General features: G+C 45.7%; 3 long non-coding RNA genes across 3 annotated transcripts; 1 reads left to right on the top strand and 2 right to left on the bottom strand.

Annotated features, from left to right (window-relative positions):
• Positions 1-289: 289 nt before the first annotated feature.
• On the bottom strand, positions 290-930 carry LOC134482233 (uncharacterized). The gene is made up of 2 exons (XR_010058268.1): positions 510-930; positions 290-417 (listed from the first exon to the last, which is right to left on the bottom strand). It is a non-coding gene; the product is annotated as an uncharacterized LOC134482233 (long non-coding RNA).
• A 666-nt stretch (positions 931-1,596) lies between these two features.
• On the top strand, positions 1,597-5,455 carry LOC134482232 (uncharacterized). Its single transcript, XR_010058267.1, has 2 exons — positions 1,597-2,116; positions 5,239-5,455. It is a non-coding gene; the product is annotated as an uncharacterized LOC134482232 (long non-coding RNA).
• A 5,414-nt stretch (positions 5,456-10,869) lies between these two features.
• Positions 10,870-13,097, bottom strand: LOC134482231 (uncharacterized). Its single transcript, XR_010058266.1, has 2 exons — positions 12,248-13,097; positions 10,870-11,040 (listed from the first exon to the last, which is right to left on the bottom strand). It is a non-coding gene; the product is annotated as an uncharacterized LOC134482231 (long non-coding RNA).
• Positions 13,098-19,553: the final 6,456 nt, after the last annotated feature.

Genomic DNA, 19,553 nt, shown 5'->3' with positions numbered 1-19,553 from the left:
TGAGGAAGCAGGCCATAAAATGTCTGTAGTCAGGAAGCAAAGTGGAACCATCCATGTTTAGGGTGGCCTTTCTCAACCTCAACTGACCCAATTTAATGAGTCCCTCATGGACCTTCCTAGAAAACAACCAAATCTAGAAACTCCCTCACAGGCGTGTGCAGACCTAGGAGATTCCAGTCCTGTCAGGTTGACATTTAATATAACCCATCGCACTGGGTAACCTGTGTGGCCATCCTGGCTGTTTTGTAATTGAAGCTCTTTCTTGGAAGGAACAGTCTGGAAGATCATGTTATCTCTGTTTGGGGTTGTATAGTTACCATCTCATTTTACTGAATTTAAATCCACACATCAACTCCAGAACTTGTCTTATCTTTCTTCTTCCTCTCCCAAGACTTTACTCAGAGTTTGTCCACAGATCTGGAATTAGGAATGCAGATAATTAAATATTAACTTATTTGTCTCATCACGGTGTCAGAATCCTGACAGAAACGAAACGAGGAAGGCTTTACCTGGTTCCTGGTTTGTCATGGAGGGAAGACAGGGCTGCAGGCATTTGAGGGATGAATGCCGACACACCTCCTCTCTCACTTTCTTCTTTAGTCAGTCCAGAACCCCAGCCCATGGACCACTGCCATGATGGTCTTCTCACCTCATCTAAACTTCCCGAAAACATTGTCACGGATGCTTCCAGAGGTGTGTTTTCTAGATGATTCTAAGTCTAGCCGAGTCGACAATGAAGATTACCATCGGAATTATCATGAGAAGTTACTTTGATTTAGGCCTGGGAGATGGTATGAACTGGTAAGGAGGCAACACACTCAATATGTCTTCTGCAACTATGGTAATTTTGGGTCCTTTCTCTGTGGATTGGGAGGCTGACCCTCCTGACTTCTCAGGGGCTCATTGATGGGGTGTGAACACCAGGCTCTCACAACTATTGTGTCATAGAAATGAAATCTCTTGTTTAAACGTCATCACAGTGTGCGTTATTAAAAAGCTCTATTCAGGCGGAAGTGGGCACTGGGCATTCTTTCGTTTTATTATTAGGCATTGGATTTATATTTTACCAAAAAGCAAAATATAGTTTATATAGGCGATAGGAGTGGAATCCTGACACATGTATGACTCTTTTTATTGGTATTCTGTCTAAGCTCCACCCCCACAGTTTCCTGGCAACAGCCAGGTATGCTCCGCCCCACAGTTACCTGGCAACAGCCAGCTGTGCCTGGCACTCACTCACTCGTTCTTTTCTCTTTTCTGCTCTCTTGCCCTCTAACCCCTTCGTCCCGTCTCTCCCCATTCCCCTTCCCCCTTCCCCCCACGGGCTCATGGCCGGTCTTTACTCCTCTCCTCTCCTACTGCTCTTTCATTAAACCTTTCCACGTGTTGGCCCGTTGTGTTTTGTCCAGACGCCAGCCGATATTTCTACCCCAACACTTTTAACTAAAGATTTATTTATATTTTATGTGTATGAGTACTTTGCCTGCACATATGTCTGTGTGCCACATACATAAAGTGTCTCTGGTGGTCAGAGGAGGGTATCTGATACCCTGGAACTGAATTTACAATTTTTTTTTTTTTTTTTTTTACCATTCTCAGTGCCAAGATGTGAACCTGGAACCCCAGGACCAGGGGCCAGTGTTCTTAACCACTGAGTTATCTCTCCAGCTCTGTGTGCATGAATCTTGAAGACCTTGTTGAAGTGGAAACTGAAGGGTTCTTTGGAAAGTCAGTTGTGTTGGACGGTGTTTCGTTGGGGCAAACACGTGAAGGAGGGTATTTCTGAAGACACAGGCAAAAGGCCAAGGCAGACTTGTGAAGGAACCTTTCAATGAAGCAGCCACAGGTTCGAGGATGTTCTGCTAAAGCAAGCATGCAGAAAGACACGTGATAAAAGATCCTTTGATAACTACACGCATGTGTTGGTTCATCTTACATTGCTTTGTTGACGCTCCTTTTGTCAGGACTTCATAGAGAGAAACACACCAACTTCCGGTAGTGAGCCTTGGCTTTTCTGCCGCTTGTGGGGACTGGGACTGATTAACAGAGTGATGTCAGCTGAGACAGGCACTCATGCTGAGGCGAGACACTTGGCGAGGCAAGACCAATGGAGGAGGTGAGATGGGTGGAGGGAGTATAAATAGAACTTGATACACAGTAACTGAGACTGAGCTAGGCTATTGATAGAGCTAGCTGTGCGATGCTTGCTGATCTCTGTCTTCTCTGATCTTTGCTTCCCTGAGAGGCACCCTCCGGCTCCCTCCTGTTGCTGATTGGAGCCGAGGCTGAGACCTGGCTGTCTCTGCTAGGTAGTGCCACAGCTGCTGATTCGTGTTTGCTATCCCTACTCTCCCAAAAGGGGACAGCTGGTGTATGTGTGAAGTGTTAGCAAGTGGATCGAGCTGCTGCTGCTGCTGCTAACCTGTGAACTGAACTGCTGGTTTCTGGACAACACAGATGGGAGCTGCTTCAAAGAACCTTTCTTTCTTTTCTTTCTTTCTTTTTTTCTTTTTTTTCAATTGGATATTTCTTTATTTACATTTCAAATGTTATTTCCTTTCCTGGTTTCCTGTCCATAAGCCCCCTTAACCCCTCCCCCTCCACTTTGTCTATAAGGGTGTTCCCCTCCCCATCCACCCCCCTTACCGCCCCTCCCCCGACATTCCCTTGCACTGGAGGGTTCACCCTTGGCAGTGCCCAGCAAGGCCATCCTCTGCTACATATGCAGCTGGAGCCATGGGTCAGTCCGTATATAGTCTTTGGGTAGTGGTTTAGTCCCTGGAAGCTCTGGTTGGTTGGCATTGCTGTTCTTATGGGGTTGCAAGTCCCTTCAGCTCTTTCAGTCCTTCCTCTAATTCCTCCAATGGGGGTCCCGTCCTCAGTTCAGTGGTTTGCTGCTGGCATTCGCCTCTGTATTTGGCATGTTCTGACTGTGTCTCTCAGGAGAGATTAGCTTCATCAATCTTATCTAGTTTTGGTGGCTGTATATATATATGGGCCACATGTGGGGCAGGCTCTGAATGGCTGTTCCTAAACAGATTCCCCTTCTCTCTTTTCTTTTCTGCTACCTCTGGTGGGTGGCGGGCTATAAGGCTACAAGGGAGGTAAAAGCAACAGCCCAGGGTATTGAACCTTTGTGGCAGCAGTGAAAACATCCTAAAACAGATTGTGCTGGAAGTTACAGTACACTAGAATCATTGACTTGGCAGTTTGAATGGCCGTGTGTGTGTGTGTGTGTGTGTGTGTGTGTGTGTGTGTGTGTGTGTGTTATGTCTCAATAGAACCATCACAGTTCTTTAGCCTGTCCTCCCGTACCAGAAGCAATCAGAATTCCTAAAACATTTTCAACACAAAATAGCATTTTTTCCTTTTGAATTCATGAGGGATATTTAGTTTCCAAGGCCAACGAAAAAGTGGTGTCTTAGCCCATGGCGCTACTCTACATAAGTACGCAAGACCAGGTAATTGATAATGAGGATTTATTGGCCCACACGTTCTGAGTGCTGGTACTCAAGATTCAATGACTGGTCCCGACCTTCTAGCCGCATCATTCCATGGTGGAAGGCAACTCCCAGGGGAGAGAGAAAGGATGCAGGACAGCGAGAGCCTGACCAAGTGACCTTAAGCCCCTTTTTATTCAATATTAATCCATCCACACAAATCCCAATACTATTGTATTGGGAATTGATTCCAGCACATGCTTAGGGATGAAAATTTAAACGGCAACAGTAGCTGATCTTAGCAGGTACTCAGGAAGTACAGGGTGCCGGGCCAATCACCGGGTGCCGAGCCAATCACCGGGTGCCGGGCCAATCACCGGGTGCCGAGCCAATCACCGGGTGCCGGGCCAATCACCGGGTGCCCAGCCAATCACCGGGTGCCGAGCCAATCACCAGGTGCTGAGCCAGTCAACCGGTGATGAAACGATCTCCCCTTCACCCTCACAACCCAGATTCTTGTTCCTGTTTTTTGAGGCACAAAGAGAAGCTCTCAGAGGTTCAGTACCTTTCCCTGTAACACACAGCTCCTCCTCATCGGTGAGGTTTGGAACCAGGCAGGACTCCACGCCTCTGTCCTAACCTCATCCCAGGAGGATTTCACTGACAACCTGTCCAAAGGATAGGTTTCATTCTGCCCTGTGGGTTCTCAGCTAAGTTTAAGTGGACTCGTTCTCTTCAAGTATGTATCATGCAATTTGCTCTGAAGAATTACAGAGCAGGATCTGTCTTTCTGGGATAGTGATCCTCAGGGAAAGGCACAACGTCGGTGCCAGCAACTCGGTCTGGCTTTACAGCCAGCTTCAGTCTTGCTTCCACACTGGGGGGCCCTAGGTTTCTCATCCTCTTCCTTCTCCACCCATATTTCCAAAACACTAGCGCTTTAGTGCAGTCGGGAACCTAGCCTGCCCGCTTTCAGACAGGGGAGAAAGCTGAGCTAGCTAGGTGGTATATTCTACGGACTCGTTAAACATTTTTATTAGATAGCAGGACCCAGTGTTTGTGAGGTGACTTGTCAGAAGTACAAAAGGCAGAAGGAATGTGCAGTTTTGGACATGCCAGCCGTCGCTGACCCCTTCGATGCAGGAGCCGATGCTGTTTCTCGCCCTCTGGCGGCCCTCGCCACCAGAATAGATTAATTTTGTCATTACCCTTTCTCAGTTTCTGCCTTTGACCAGAAAAAAGAGGTTAATTGTGTGCCATTTCTCAGGAGAACGAGGTATCAGCATTTTAATTCTTGATAGTTTATGAATTGTGGGCAGCTAATTAAAACTTAAAGATTAGAGGAGCTATTTTGGTTAAGAGGCCATTTGCAGGGCTGTGAAATGAACAGAACAAAGGGTTGTCTGTTCTTTTCATCCCCCAAGTTTAAATGTAACTTCGTGCTGAAAGAGCCCTGAGTGGTTTTGCATAGCGAGAATTCATTGTATTGATTCTAATTTTAATTTTGCAGCAAATAGCACAATGTCTGGAAGCCATTGAGGGGTTAACGCGAAGATTACTGGGAATGTTAAATAGCAAGATTTGTGTGTTAAGGCTCCTTTGGACCCTTCCTGACCTCCATGAGCCATCATAAAGTCACACAGGGACCACTCGAAGATTCTGTTAGATGTCCTTCATTGCATCTCAGAGGACTCTATTTAGACATTTTCTCTCACAGATAACCATTCAGTTTCTGTCTGGAAGATAATGAACTATCGTGAGCTTTTTCTTGATTCTTCTATATTGTGGTTTATTTCAGGCCACTGCATTTCCTTGGGTGTATGAAACAAGGTGACCAATGGACCCTGCCATGCCTTTGCACAAACTAGGAAAGGGACATCTTCAACCCATGCGGTCTTCATAGATTTGAAGCTGGAAAAGTTGAGCAGAGTTGGAGTTCAGCTCCTAGGTACCTCCTGGCAACGCAAACCCTACACAGAAGTAGCCATGGCTCAAAGAGCAAGTTCCATTTGAAACTGCTTAGACATTCATCTCAAAATATTTTGAATGTGTGTGTGTGTGTGTGTACGTATGTGTGTGTATGTGGGTATGTGTATGTGTGTATGGGTGCATGTGTGTGTATATGTGTGCATGGGTGTGTATAGGTGTGTATGTTTGTGTATGTGTCTGTGTGTATATTTGTGTATGTGTGAGAATATTGGTATGCACATGCCATAACATGCATGTGGATGTCTGAGGACACCTCACAGTAGTTGGTTCTCTCTTTCCACCATTTGTGTTTCTGGGACGGTGATGGCTGTTCCTGGTTGTCAACTTGACTATATCTGAAATGAACTACAACCCAGGAATGGAGGGCACACCTGTGATTCAAATCTTGAGGCTGGGAGATACAAGTTTCTGACCTGGACCTTGGCATGAAGATCTTGAGGCATAGTGGCTATGAAAATCTTAGGCCCAGGCAAGGTAGTACCTATCTTTAATCCCAGGAGACTGAGTCAAGCAGATCTCTGAGTTCAAGGTCACCTGGGACAAAGCAAGTCCCAGTCCCAGGTGTGGTGGCACACACCTTTAGCCTGGGCCACACCTTCTGCTGGAGGCCTACATGAGGACATTGGAAGAAGGAAGACTCACTCTTCTTTGCCTGCTTGCACTTACTTGCCAGCACATCTGTTGGAGCCTACTTCTACTGAAGACCAGCTGAAGTAACCAGCCTCCTGAGACTGAGCAACTACTGGATTCTTGGACTCCCATCCACAGCTGACCATTGTTGGGGTAGTTGGACTGCAGACTGGAAGTCATCACAACAAATTCTCTTACCACATAGAGACATTCCATAAGTTCTGGAAGTTAGAGAACCCTCAGACAGGGACTGTACTCAGTCAGTCATCAGCATGGTGGCAAGCACCTTTACTCACAGATTCATCTCGCCAGCCCTCTCTACTTTGTTTTATTGTAAAATTACTTTTATTTTACATGTATGATGTTTTACCTGCATGCATGTATGTGTACCATGTGTGTATAGTGACAGTGGAGACCAGAAACGGACATGGGATGCTCTGGAACTGGAGTTGTAGACAATTGTTAGCCATTGTGTGGGTGCTGGAAAGAAGCCTGGGTCCTCTCCAGGAGCAGCAAGTGCTTGTAGCCGCTGGGCCGTCTCACCAGCCCCTCCACTTTATTAATTGAGACAGGGTCTGTCACGGAACCTGGATTTTGCTGGCCAGTGAGCCACGGATCCACTTCCCTGCACTGAGGTCACACTACAGGCACACACCTCTGTGCCTGGCTTTTTCTGTGTTTCTGGGAACTCATTTACTTGGGCCCTCAAATACTTTACCAAGTGAGCCATCTCACCAACACCTCTGCATATTTCCTGGTGTTTTCTAGGATGAGAGGAGTCCAGTGTTCAAATGCAAACTTCTTGGAGGCAAAACAGGTCTTAGAAGATCTTAGTTTTCATCTTCTGTCACCAATGGGCTGAAAACCTATCGAGCAAGGTCAGGAGAGAGCTTACAATGTAGGGCTGGTGAGATTAGTCAACAATTAGATTGTTGCCAAGCAGTGACCTAAGTTCAGCCCCCAGGACCCATGTGGAGGAATGAGAGAACCAACGCCTACAAGTTGTCCTCTGATCTCTCTACACATTTCATTCCACACAAGCCACTCACCCCAATCAATCGATCAATCAATCATCAAATCAATCGATCAGTGAGTCAATCAATCAATGTACTGGATATTAAAAACAAATCAGGGCTTGGTGGGATGAGACACAGGAAAAAAACAACTGTATGAATGATTAATTATTTCACCAAGGTACATGTGAGAAAGGTAAGTTATTGTGGGGTCTAGGAGACTGTAATGACCAGATTGGTCTGACATGACCTTGACATTGATGACACTGATGAAGAAATAGCCTGCTTGAGGCTGGGCAAGGAAGAAAGAAAATTTCAGTAGAAGAGTGTGGACAGAGACCTTAAAGAGAGAAAAATCTAATGTATTCTAAGAATCGAAATAAAGACAGAGAGTAGATCCTATCAGGATTAAAGTGAACGGACCAAGATGAGGCTACAGAGAGGGGAAGGGGCCAAATCTTTGTGGCCTCAAGTTCACACTCGGGGTTTGAGATTTCAATCTACAGGGAGCTGAAATCTATTCAGATATTTAGTTTTAGGCAGAAATTTAAAGAAAATTTGTATTCTAAATAATAAGTCTATCTATGAAAAACCAACCAACTGACAGGGATGGGGAATGACTAAGAACGCCATGTAGAGCTGCGGCTTCTGTTCAGGTGACCCGTGACAGTGAGTGCTTAGAAAACGCTACACTGTTCCTCAGCAGGGACTGGAGATGGATTGTCTAAAGGAAACAGGAGAGGGTCAGGGATTCTAACGTGAACAACGGGACACAGTATTGGGGTTGTTCCTTGAACTCTGGTTCAGAGAGAGTGGCTTGACAGAGCGATGGCGAAATCCCTTTGTTATTTTGTTTTCAATAATTTTTGAGGCAGGGTCTCTCTATGTAGGCCTGGATGTCTTGGAATTCATTATGTAGGCCAGGCTGCTCTTTCTTTGGACTTTAGATTGATCTCCAAACTAACCTGGCAGTCAGATATGTATTGTTTGGAGTGTGGCTAAGGGCGGTGGAAAAGAAGCATTTGAAGGTCACCGTTCAGAGCTGGGATTGGTAGCACCAAAATGCCTGGTCACATGAATTTTCTGTAACAACTTTAAGCCATTAGGTGCTGACACATTGCTGGTCGGTGGATGGTTGTATCCTCTGAAGGCGGTGAGTTAAGCTGAAGAAGGTGGGTGAAGGAATCCTGAGTATTTACATATGGTATTGATTCCGGGAAATGGAATCTGGGGTGGGGTGGGGCTCTGAAGCCAAAGTGGAAGAGAAAAGAAGCAATAGAAATGTTCTTCACGCACGGTTCTTAAAATAGAGGCATTGGTGCAGCTCTAGGAATTCGAATACGCTCTTTGCTTCCCCCGACCTCTGGTGGCTGCAAGCCTTCTTCAGTGTGTAGGTGTGTTACTCCTCCAGTCTGCCTGTCGTCACAACAATGTCCCTTCTGTCGGCGAGCGTCGGCGCTCAGTGTCTCATGGACACACAGTCTACAATTATTCTCATCTTAAGACTATCGATTTAAGGTGTTATAAAACCACCTCCTCAGGATTCGGGGCATGAGAGCTGATATTTCAGGGGTTATCATGTAGCCTCTTACAGAGAAGCTAATCATGGATCCTGTAAGGAGGGAAGGGCATCAGAACAGAGTTGGGCATTTACACGTTACAAGTTTTGAAAGGGTCACTTTTGGAAGTGACATGGTTTCAGATGGCGGTAATTAGGAACAGGACCATGAGATTATTATTTAAGGGAGGGAGGGAGGAAGGGAGGGAGAGAGGGAGAGAGAGAGAGAGAGAGAGAGAGAGAGAGAGAGAGAGAGAGACAGAGAGAGAAATTATTTACTGATAGGATGGTGTGTCAGTGTGAAAGACCTAGAAGCTAATTATTAAAATCTTTAGAGAATGGAGGACAATGACTGGATGGCAGAAGACAAAATGAGAGATGCTGATCAGGGTAGAATTGAACAACAAAAACAGAAGGCACGTGACCTGGAAACCATTTTGAACCTATGCAGTTCTCCTTAGCTCCCAATACTGCTTGTCTTCTCAGGGTTTCTATTCCTGAACAAACATCATGACCAAGAAGCAAGTTGGGGAGGAAAGGGTTTATTCAGCTTACAATTCCACATTGCTGTTCAGAACCAAAGGAAGTCAGGGCAGGAACTCAAGCAGGTCAGGAAGCAGGGGCTGATGCAGAGGCCACGGAGGGATGTTACTTACTGGTTTGCTTCCCTGGCTTCTCAGCTTGTTCTCTTACAGAACCCAGGACCACCAGCCCAGGGATGGCACCACCCACAATGGGCTTGGCCCTCCCGCCTTGATCACTAATTGAGAGAATGCCTTACAGCTGGGTCTCATGGAGGCATTTCCTCAAGGGAGGTTCCTTTCTCTGTGATAACTCCAGCTGTGTCAAGTTGACACACAGAACCAGCCAGTACCCTGCTTATCCCGTTATAACTTAGAATGCAATCACATGGTGATGGGGGAGGGTTTATTAGAAGTTAAATGGCTAATGTGCCTTGAAGTATACTGTTTTCATTTTGAATATTTAGGCTTATTTTATCTCGTGTGTGTGTGTGTGTGTGTGTGTGTGTGTGTGTGTGTGTGTGCATGTGAGTGTGTGAATGTACCAGCATGTGTGGTGTAGGTGACTCTAGAGGCTGGAAGAGGGCATGGGATGCGAACTCAGTTCCTCAGGATTGAGCAGCAAGTGCTGTTAACTGCTATGCCATTGCTCTAGCCCGAGGTGCATTGTTTTGCATATATCATTGTGCAAAATTTCTGTTTTAGGATGGACTTTTGAAATTGGTTCCTTTTTGTCTTTCTTTGGCTGATCTCAGAATTCCTTGGTTGGTTAACACGAGTCACTTCTTAAAGCTTTACTCTGTTTAAGTTCCCTCCTCCCGATGAGCAAAGCATGAAACACGAGTGCAGAAGTACTCCTGAGGTCCCTTCTTTTGAATCTTGGTGATTTCCGCTAGACATACAGCTCCTCAGGGTGGCAGCTCTGTCCGGGGCTTAGACTGAGGAAATAGCTTACCCAGTTTGTCTCTAGGTTCTCCTCTTTTCCCACCCACACTTAGCCATCATCTCTGCCTACTTGAGCTACCCCAGGCACAGTCAGTGAGTAGGGATCATTTTCACAGACCTGATGGAAAAATGGGAGCCTGAGGTCAGTGGGGCAGATGAATGCAGCTCCCACGTTTCCCCTACGAGATGAAGGGGTTCTAAGGGTAGGGATGAGTCGGAAGCATCAACAACCCAGGATCTCTGATTATCGTTTCCCACCGTAGACACAGCTTCCTGCTTCTCTACAGTCTGTGTGACCACAGTTTTGAATCCCAGAATCTTTAAACTCTATAGCTCAGCGATCTTCCCTACGATCTATAAGCATATCGAGAGCATTCCCCTTGGAGGCCACAGAGCACGGCTCAACACCACTCTCCAATCTCTAGCTACAGTCTGGGGTGAAGATGTGCCCCAGTGCTGTGGTAGTCTAAACAGCTAATGTTGGGAATAACCTAGGCCTCAGAGGTAGTTAAAAAAAGTGTCTAATGGCTACATTAAAAAGTACAAAAGAAACAGGTGAGTTCGATTTTAATGACATACAATTTAAGATAATGCACCCCAAGCACTGGTTCACAATTTTGCCTATTCAAAAATTATCAAAGTTATTTTATAAGCTCTTCTTCAAAATCTGGCATGTATTTAATGCTTAAGTATATATCCAGAGGGGAACTGCGGCCAGGATGTAATATATGAAAGAACAATAATTAAAAGTAAAATGATGTTAATCAGGAATATTTTAACACACACACACACACATTACCATTTGGACTAATCATAATTCAGTGCCACACGGCTGCACATGGCAAGTGCTCATAGAATAGACTACTTTTATGCTCTGAGCAGAGGATGAACTGTTGACTGCCCTGGTCCTTGGCATGCATCTGGATCCAGTCTGTGGGCAGGGCCTGAAAAACAAATATGCTGATCATCAACTTCAGAAACGACTCCCATTCCATGAAGAACAGCAAGTATCATCATATGATCACCATGACAACAATCAGAACAAGAGTCCATTGTCCTCTGCCCATTGTGTCCTGGGCTACTGTTCAGGTACACCATGAATGCTTACACACACACACAGACACACACACACACACACACACACACAGACACACACATACATAGACACACACACAGACACACACACACAGACACACACACACAGACACACACACAGATACACATACACACAGACACACATACAGACACACACACACAGACACACACAGAGACACACACACAGACACACAGAGACACACACACAGACACACACAGACACACACACAGACACACATACAGACACACACACACAGACACATACAGACACACACAGACACAGACATACACACATACAGACACACACAGACACACACAGATACACACATACAGACACACACACAGACACACAGACACACACAGACACATACACACACAGTCACACACACATACAGACACACATACACACACACAGACACACACATACAGACACACACACAGACACACACAGACACACACATACAGACACACACACAGACACACACAGACACACACGCAGATACACACACAGACACATACACACAGACACACAGACACACACACAGACACACAGACACAGACACACACACACACACACACACACACACACACGTCTGTCATGTAAAGCATACTCATTACTTGCAGACAAGTAGAGGAAAACCTAGAATTTACTGCGACCCAGTGGCTGAAGGCTCAAGAGATCTGCTTAGGTGAATGGAATCTTCGTTCTGTAGGGTCAGCTGTACAGTACAGGCCTTGTACGGGGGCAATCTCATTAAAGTGTCTTCTGTCTTGTGAAGCTCACTGCTGCTTGGGGTGGGGGATAGCTTTGGTTTTTTGTCATAAAATGTTTGCCAATTAGACCTGCAATTCCCACAAACCAATGTAACTTCAGAAAAAAAAAAAAAGATTAAAAATCAAAACCCAAACCGAACTAAAACAAAACAACACTAGGAACAAAAGAATCAGAAGACTTTCTTAAATCAAGTGAGCTGGGCCGGTGACTGGTCTTTCATTCACAGTCTTCCCCTTATAGATGATGACTGACCATAGCCTTGAGGGAGACGAAGTAGGTACCTTCCACATTACATACGCTGTCAGCACCTAACGGATGCCTGCGAGTCAGCCTCTCATCTCACGAAGCCATCAAGTTTTCTCATCTTCATGGTTAGCAGTCTCTGACTGTGGCACTGGGGAGTTAGGACTGCATGTGGTCTGTGTACAGGTCTGAGCCAGTGGCAAAGAAGAAGCAGAAGGCTCTTCAAGGATACGTAGGTTCTTATCCTCAGCTTTACCCTCCTTCACCATCCTGGACCGGAAGTTCCCCGTGCCTGTCGGCAGCCATCTTAACTGGACTAGCTGGTTAGACTGTGAACTTCCGCCCAATGTCTCCATTCTCCCCTTGCCGAATAACACACGCTTCAAACAGCCCTTTACGTTTTGGAACAAGTCTTCCATGTTCTTCCTGGGAATTTTTCCTCCATATTGGAACGCCTTTAATGTGAAGTTCGTTAAACAGACGGCCCCATACAAATGAAGGCGTTTCTCCCCTTTCTTTTTAAATATACTTTTACGTTCAAGTGTGTGTGTGTGTGTGTGTGTGTGTGTGTGTGTGTGTGTATGTTCATGCAAGTGCAGGTACCCATGGAGGCCAGAGGTGTTGGATCTCCCTGGAACTAGAGCTATGTAGTCAGTTATATGTGGATGGAGGAACCCAACTTGTGTCCTCTGTATGAGCAATATGTTCTTAGACTCTTATCCTCTGAGCCTTCTCTCCATCCACTTCCCTTCCTTTCTTTCTTTTCTATGTTTTCTTTCACCCTTCAAATATGTAGCAAGGATGACCACTGAATGAACTAAATAGAGATATGTAAACAGAAGGAACAGAAGCAATGGATTTTTTTTGTTTTGTTTTTATTAACTTGACTATTTCTTATTTACATTTCAAGTGTTATTCCCTTTCCCGGTTTCCGGGCAAACATCCCCCTAATCCCTCCCCCTCCCCTTCTTTATGGGTGTTCCCCTCCCCATCCTCCCCCCATTGCCACCCTCCCCCCAACAATCACGTTCACTGGGGGTTCAGTCTTAGCAGGACCAAGGGAGAAGCAATGGATTTTGCTGTGACTTTATATATGGTCGCCTCCCAGGGTTCAGGATATCACCTGATCTTCTCCCGAAGCCATGCATATACAGTGAAGGTGTGCCGACTTATCTGCCCTGAGCTTATACGATTTTTGAAGGGACAAACAAAAAGGCATTAAGTAGTCTGTCTAATGCTCGACTATGTAAAAACAAGCTACTTGTTATGCCAGATATTGGGGCGACTGTAGTGCCCAGCACCAGAATACATAGTGATCTGCAGCAGTGCCTTTCCTTAATGTCATAGAGTACAGCACGGTGTGCATGTTCTGGATGTATTTGCACACATTTTTATGTGGCTGTGTGCTATGTGAAAACCTGATGGGAGAGCGTTATGGAAGGGTCCCTGATGGGTCCATTTTCTCCTCTGCCAGTGATTCAGGTGAGCAATTTCTTTTGTCGGTCACGATGTGAAGGATGGAGGCTAAAACTTGTAGACTCTTGACTCTGCAGGTGAAGGAGAGGTGAATTCAAACTGAGCCGATGGCTCATAAGAGTTTTCCATTTAAAAAGGTGCTACAGCAGAGACACAAACTCTACTGTTGTTCAGAAGGGTCACAGCCTTTGATACGGGTTGGCAGATATCTACTAAGAAGACATTCTTTTGTAGCTTACATCAAAGGTTGGGTATGAGGCTCACAATCCAGTGGGACGTCACTCTCACAACGATGGCTTTCTTTTTTTAAACTTTCAAGTTTGAACTAACTCCAGACTTGCAGGGAAGTTGCCCCTAAAAAGGAAGAAATACAGTGCAGAGGGAATCCCCGTCTACTTTTCAGTCCCACTCTCCCTATGTCAATACTTTACATGACCATAGTAATGCTACCACAACTTGGAATCAAGATTGACATTGTGCTATTAGCTCATCTGGGGATCTTGCTCGAATCCTGTCAACTTTCCTTTAGTGTCTCTCTCTTCTGATTCTAGATTGCACTGTGCTGGCACGTCTCTGAATATCCCCTGTCTTTGCAGCCTGTGACCTTTGACTGTTTTCTGGGACTCTGATACTATTGAAGGACATTGACAATCGCAGCCTTCTGTTGCCCAGGGAGAAGATGCTCCAAGAGCACTTGACATAATAATAACACCCTCAATGGATATGTGTGTGTGTGCATGTCTCCTCTAAGTAGATAATCTGACACTGCAGCTCTAACTTCCTTCACCGTGTGATGGTGGTTACTCCAGAATGTGCCCAGATGTTTTGGTCTTTATTAATTCAGTTCTGTAATCTCTTATTCCACTCCTGTCTCCGATTTCTGTAATATCAACCTGTGTGGTTGAGTGTTTGTTTCGGTGTCTGATTTCTAACCCATTACTATTTACTTTATTGCTTATATTGTTTAGTGCTTGGCTATAAGGGCTTCCTGCGGGCTGTCCTCATGTCCTTGAGTTGTCCTTTGAGTTGTCTCATGAATTTCTTTGAGGTACCCTGAGTATATAATGAAGCCAAACATGAGACACTTGATTTTTTAACCACATGTTAATTTACTTTGTGTGTTGTATATGTGTATGTTTGGGATCATGGCAGATCCAGGGCATGAATGGAGGTCAGGGTACACCTTGGGAGTGCAATTTCTCTCCCTCTGCCAGGTGGGTCCCAGGGATTGGTTTCAGGTCTTTAGACTTGGTGACAGGAGCTGTGTCTGACTGAGCAATCTTCCTGACCCGACAAATCACTTTTAATTGTTCTTTTCTTTCCCCTCACATCACCATAGCATGGTATGACATTGCTGTGGAAATCATTAGTGGTATTGTCCACAGTGGTGTTTATAGACTTTCAGGACAGAAGAGTTTTGGCTCCTGCTCATTGAATGCCAGTAACAGGTACCCCCTGGATCAAAAGCAAGTGGGCAGTGTTGCCAGGGCCAAACGCTCCTTGGTTGAGAAGCAGCATGAGGCTCAGAGACACTAAGACTCTTCCTGGAATTCACCACGAGAAGTGAGGAGGAGTAGAATGCTCTTCCCAAGCAGGAGGGAGTATAAGGTCGGAGTACATGATTTTAGCAGAAGATTAACTACGTTTTGTGGTGTGCCAAACATTCCCATTACATTCTGCGAGAGCAGCCAGGACTGCACCCTGCAACAACAGCATTTTATTAATTCCATATTTTTGGATTGGGATGTAATATTTATTTTTCTTCTTGACTTTGATAAATGAGCTCACTATGTAATAAAAAAGAGAAAGAAATGTTACCGCACAATTGCTGATATTCATTGTTAACTTGCTTATCAAGGACCCTAATATGAAAGCCACAGTCTCCACTTGATACTGTTTACAAGGGAACAAGGGAACAATGGACAGGATCTGCTCTGGGCTACTGTAACAAAGCACCATTTACTAGGTGGCTTTAAGCAGTACAGATGTATTCTCCCAGGCAGAATCTGTGCCATGGGCTACTGTAACAAAGTACCAGATGTTGGGTGGCTTTAAACAGTGCAGATGTATTCTCCCAGGCAGAATCTGTGCCATGGGCTACTGTAACAAAGTACCAGATGTTGGGTGGCTTTAAGCAGTGCAGATGTATTCTCCCAGGCAGAATCTGTGCCATGGGCTACTGTAACAAAGTACCAGATGTTGGGTGGCTTTAAGCAGTGCAGATGTATTCTCCCAGGCAGAATCTGTGCCATGGGCTACTGTAACAAAGTACCAGATGTTGGGTGGCTTTAAGCAGTTCAGATGTATTCTCCCAGGCAGAATCTGTGCCATGGGCTACTGTAACAAAGTACCAGATGTTGGGTGGCTTTAAGCAGTGCAGATGTATTCTCCCAGGCAGAATCTGTGCCATGGGCTACTGTAACAAAGTACCAGATGTTGGGTGGCTTTAAACCATGCAGATGTATTCTCCCAGGCAGAATCTGTGCCATGGGCTACTGTAACAAAGTACCAGATGTTGGGTGGCTTTAAACAGTACAGATGTATTCACCCACACTTGCAGGACAGTAGGCTACAATCAAGGTGAGGGCGGGGCTCCACTGCTTCAGAAGCCACACAGGATGCTCCTTCTTTTCTGGTTTCTGGTGGCTCCAGATTTTCTTTGCTTGTGACAGGACCCCTGCAGTCTCTGCCACCTCCTTCCATGTGACTTCTCCCTTACGCTTCTCTCTGTTTTCTGGTGTCCTTTCTTCCCCTTCTTCCTTTTCTTAAAAAAGATTTATTTATTAATTATATGAGAACACTGTAACTGTCTTCAGACCCACCAGAAGAGGGCATCGGATCCCATTACAGATGGTTGTGAGCCACCATGTGGGTGCTGGGAATTGACCTTAGGACCTCTGGAAGAGCAGTCAGTGCTCTTAACCACTGAGCCATCTCTCAGCTGCCACCACCACCTTCTTCTTCTTCTTCTTCTTCTTCTTCTTCTTCTTCTTCTTCTTCTTCTTCTTCTTCTTCTTCTTCTTCTTCTTCTTCTTCCTCTTCCTCTTCCTCCTCTTCCTCCTCCTTCTCTTCCTCCTCCTCCTCTTCCTCCTCCTCCTCTTCCTCCTCCTCCTCTCCATCCTCCTCCTCCTCCTCCTCTTCCTCCTCCTCCTCTTCTTCCTCCTCCTTCTTCTTCTAGACATGTCTAACTGTAGTTTTGGGTGGCCTGGAATCCACTTTATAGACCAGGCTGACCTTGAACTCATAGACACCAAACTGTCTTTGACACAGCACACATACAAACAGAAACACGGTGAGGGAGACAGTAAAGAGCCCACAAGTCATCCAGGTGACTGCTCTCCTCATATCTAGACCTGAACTGAAAGCATAGTGAGTAACAGGGACAGCAAAGAGGCGGGGCCCCTGGCCTCACAGGCATTGCCCATGCTGGAGAAGGGTAAGTGAATGTGGTTCTAGAGCTATGAGGCAGGCTAGCTCTTCCAATATTACCGTATGGCTTCTGGCCACCCCAAGGAAACTACCATCCAAGTGTTGGGTAGAGGCGTGTAACAGGGAGTTGAGAAAGAAGAGAAAAATGAGCAAACAAACAAAACAGGTCAGCATTTCTCAATAAAAGGCAAGGAAGGAAAACCATGGGAGAATGCCTGAATGCCTCAGCAAAGGCCACTCTCAGGAGTACAGGGTGTAAATCTATGTTCTGGCTGGGGGAAGGGCTGGAGAATGTTGGGACCAATGATGGTGTGGGGGAGGGACATCCCTTAAAACTAACGAAAGAAGCCAGAGATGCGGGCAATCAGCCTTGTGTCTGTCAACAATGCCTCAATCCTTCCACTCCAAGGAGCCACTCAAGCTGGAGGAGTATGGCAAGAGGACAGAGGCAGGAGGGATGGACAGAAGGGCCGACTCTAACCTTCGGTCAGCAGTAAGGTGAGGGAGGGGCATGTCTGATCTGTTTACAGTCTCATCAGATAGTCTTGCCACCCTTGACAGAAGCTGACTTAAATACACCTTCCTCATGTCAGAACTTCAGCTATGAAAGGCATGGTTACAATGGACAGGATGATGTGGATACAAGTTAGATGGTTTCCAATATCTTGACATGGATTACCCATGAGTGGGAGCTTCTTTTCCAGTACTTGGGATGCTGTGTGATGTATCTAGAATATTTACTGCTGTGGAAGAGGAAGACTGCTTATATTGAATGGGGTTGGGGTGGTGGGCAGTATGTGGTTTTTCTTCTTGATAAATTGCTGTAACACGGCCCTTCAGGCAGCTGAGGGAGTTTCTTTTCTTTAGACATCATTAAGTGCTTGTCTTTGACTCCTCTCTAGCCCCTGAGTTCTTACAAATGTAAGAAATTGTGAAAGACTTTTGGCTCTATCATTTGTGGGCCAGTCCCTCCTTCCTCCCTCCTTTGCTTCCTCCCCCTCCCTCCCTTCTTCCCTCCCTCCCTTCCTCTCTCCCTCCTCCTTTTCTCCCTTCCTGTAAATAGTATTTTAAAATGTTATTTAATAACTCTATTAGTTATTGAGTTGGCATGGCCAGCCTCCCAATAATGGAGGCAGGGATCTATGGAATTTTAAAGTCAGCTTTAGCAAAATTACTGGGCGAATTACCCCTAATATCTTCTTCTGTATGTTTTACTATTAATTCCTCATTTGTGCTCCCCACGCACTTGTTGTTCGGACCTCGCCTGGGTTATTTCTGTTCCATCAGTTCATCTTCCGGGTATTTCACTTGGCCACGGGCTCCTGGGCCATCGTGTCTGTGGGAGACTCATTCTCTCCGTCTCTTCTCTCCTTCCTTCTCTTCACTCCTTTTTCCTCCTCTATTCCTCCTCTCTCTTGTCTCTTGGTCACTAACTTCAATCCCTGGCCTAGTAACTGAAACCCCGCCTGTCTCTATTCTCCCCAGTAATTGGCTGTAGCCATGTTTATTTAACTAAGAGCTTTAAATCGGGGAGCAAGCTTTATACAACATCATTTTGTGTGTACAAGGATCTGCTAGTCAGAGCAACCATATCAGCACCTCCCTCTTCCTTTCGTTCCTTTTCTCCTGTATTTCATTCCTTGCCACCTACTCCAGGCTGACCTAAAATTCACAATTCTCCTGCCATGCCCCAGTGCTGGGATTACAGCCATGCACCACCGTGCCTAGCTTCTGTAGGATCATAGAAAGGAAATCACCTTCAGATCCAAGGCCAGTGCTCACTGCAACACTATTACTCACAATAAACAAGCTGTGAACGTACAAGGACATGGATGCTGCCGCATTTATGCACGGTGGACATTACTCAGGCATTGAACAGGGGAGATCCTGTGGTTAGAAGCAGCGTGGGTAAAGCATGGAGGTCACAGTCAAGTCAGGCATAGAAAGAGCAGGACTGTGTGAACCGCTCTTGTACCAAGCTAATAAACCCTAGGGTTCTTGACAGTGGAACGTAGGGTGGTGGCTAGTAGAGCTGGAGGTGGGGAAGTGGAGAAATGTTTGTCAAGCGATGCTGCATCGCTCTCTACTGGACTATGCCCCCGCACGCTGTCACTGTGTTTATGTGGACAACCAGACAACAGCCTGAGAGCGAGTTGGAGCGGCAGCCTAAGTCCTTGGCTTACAATACTGCCGCTGTCTGCTCCTCTTCCTGTGATGAAACAAGCCATGGTTTAAGCATCCTAGATCACACCCTGCATCCGCTGTACCAGGTTGAAATGTCCAGGTGGATCCTGTGTACAGCACGGTGACGATAGTCAACGACACCGTGTCTCACACATGAAGCTTGCTGAGAAAGTAAATCTTAACGTTATTTTTTTCAAAAAAAGATATATTAACTAGCTTTTGATTTTGATTTTGGTACCCATTTCACTTCCGGTT

Source organism: Rattus norvegicus, chromosome 15 (assembly GCF_036323735.1).
Source record: "Rattus norvegicus strain BN/NHsdMcwi chromosome 15, GRCr8, whole genome shotgun sequence".
Lineage (NCBI taxonomy): Eukaryota > Metazoa > Chordata > Mammalia > Rodentia > Muridae > Rattus > Rattus norvegicus.
This window is presented reverse-complemented; position numbering and strand designations above follow the sequence as displayed.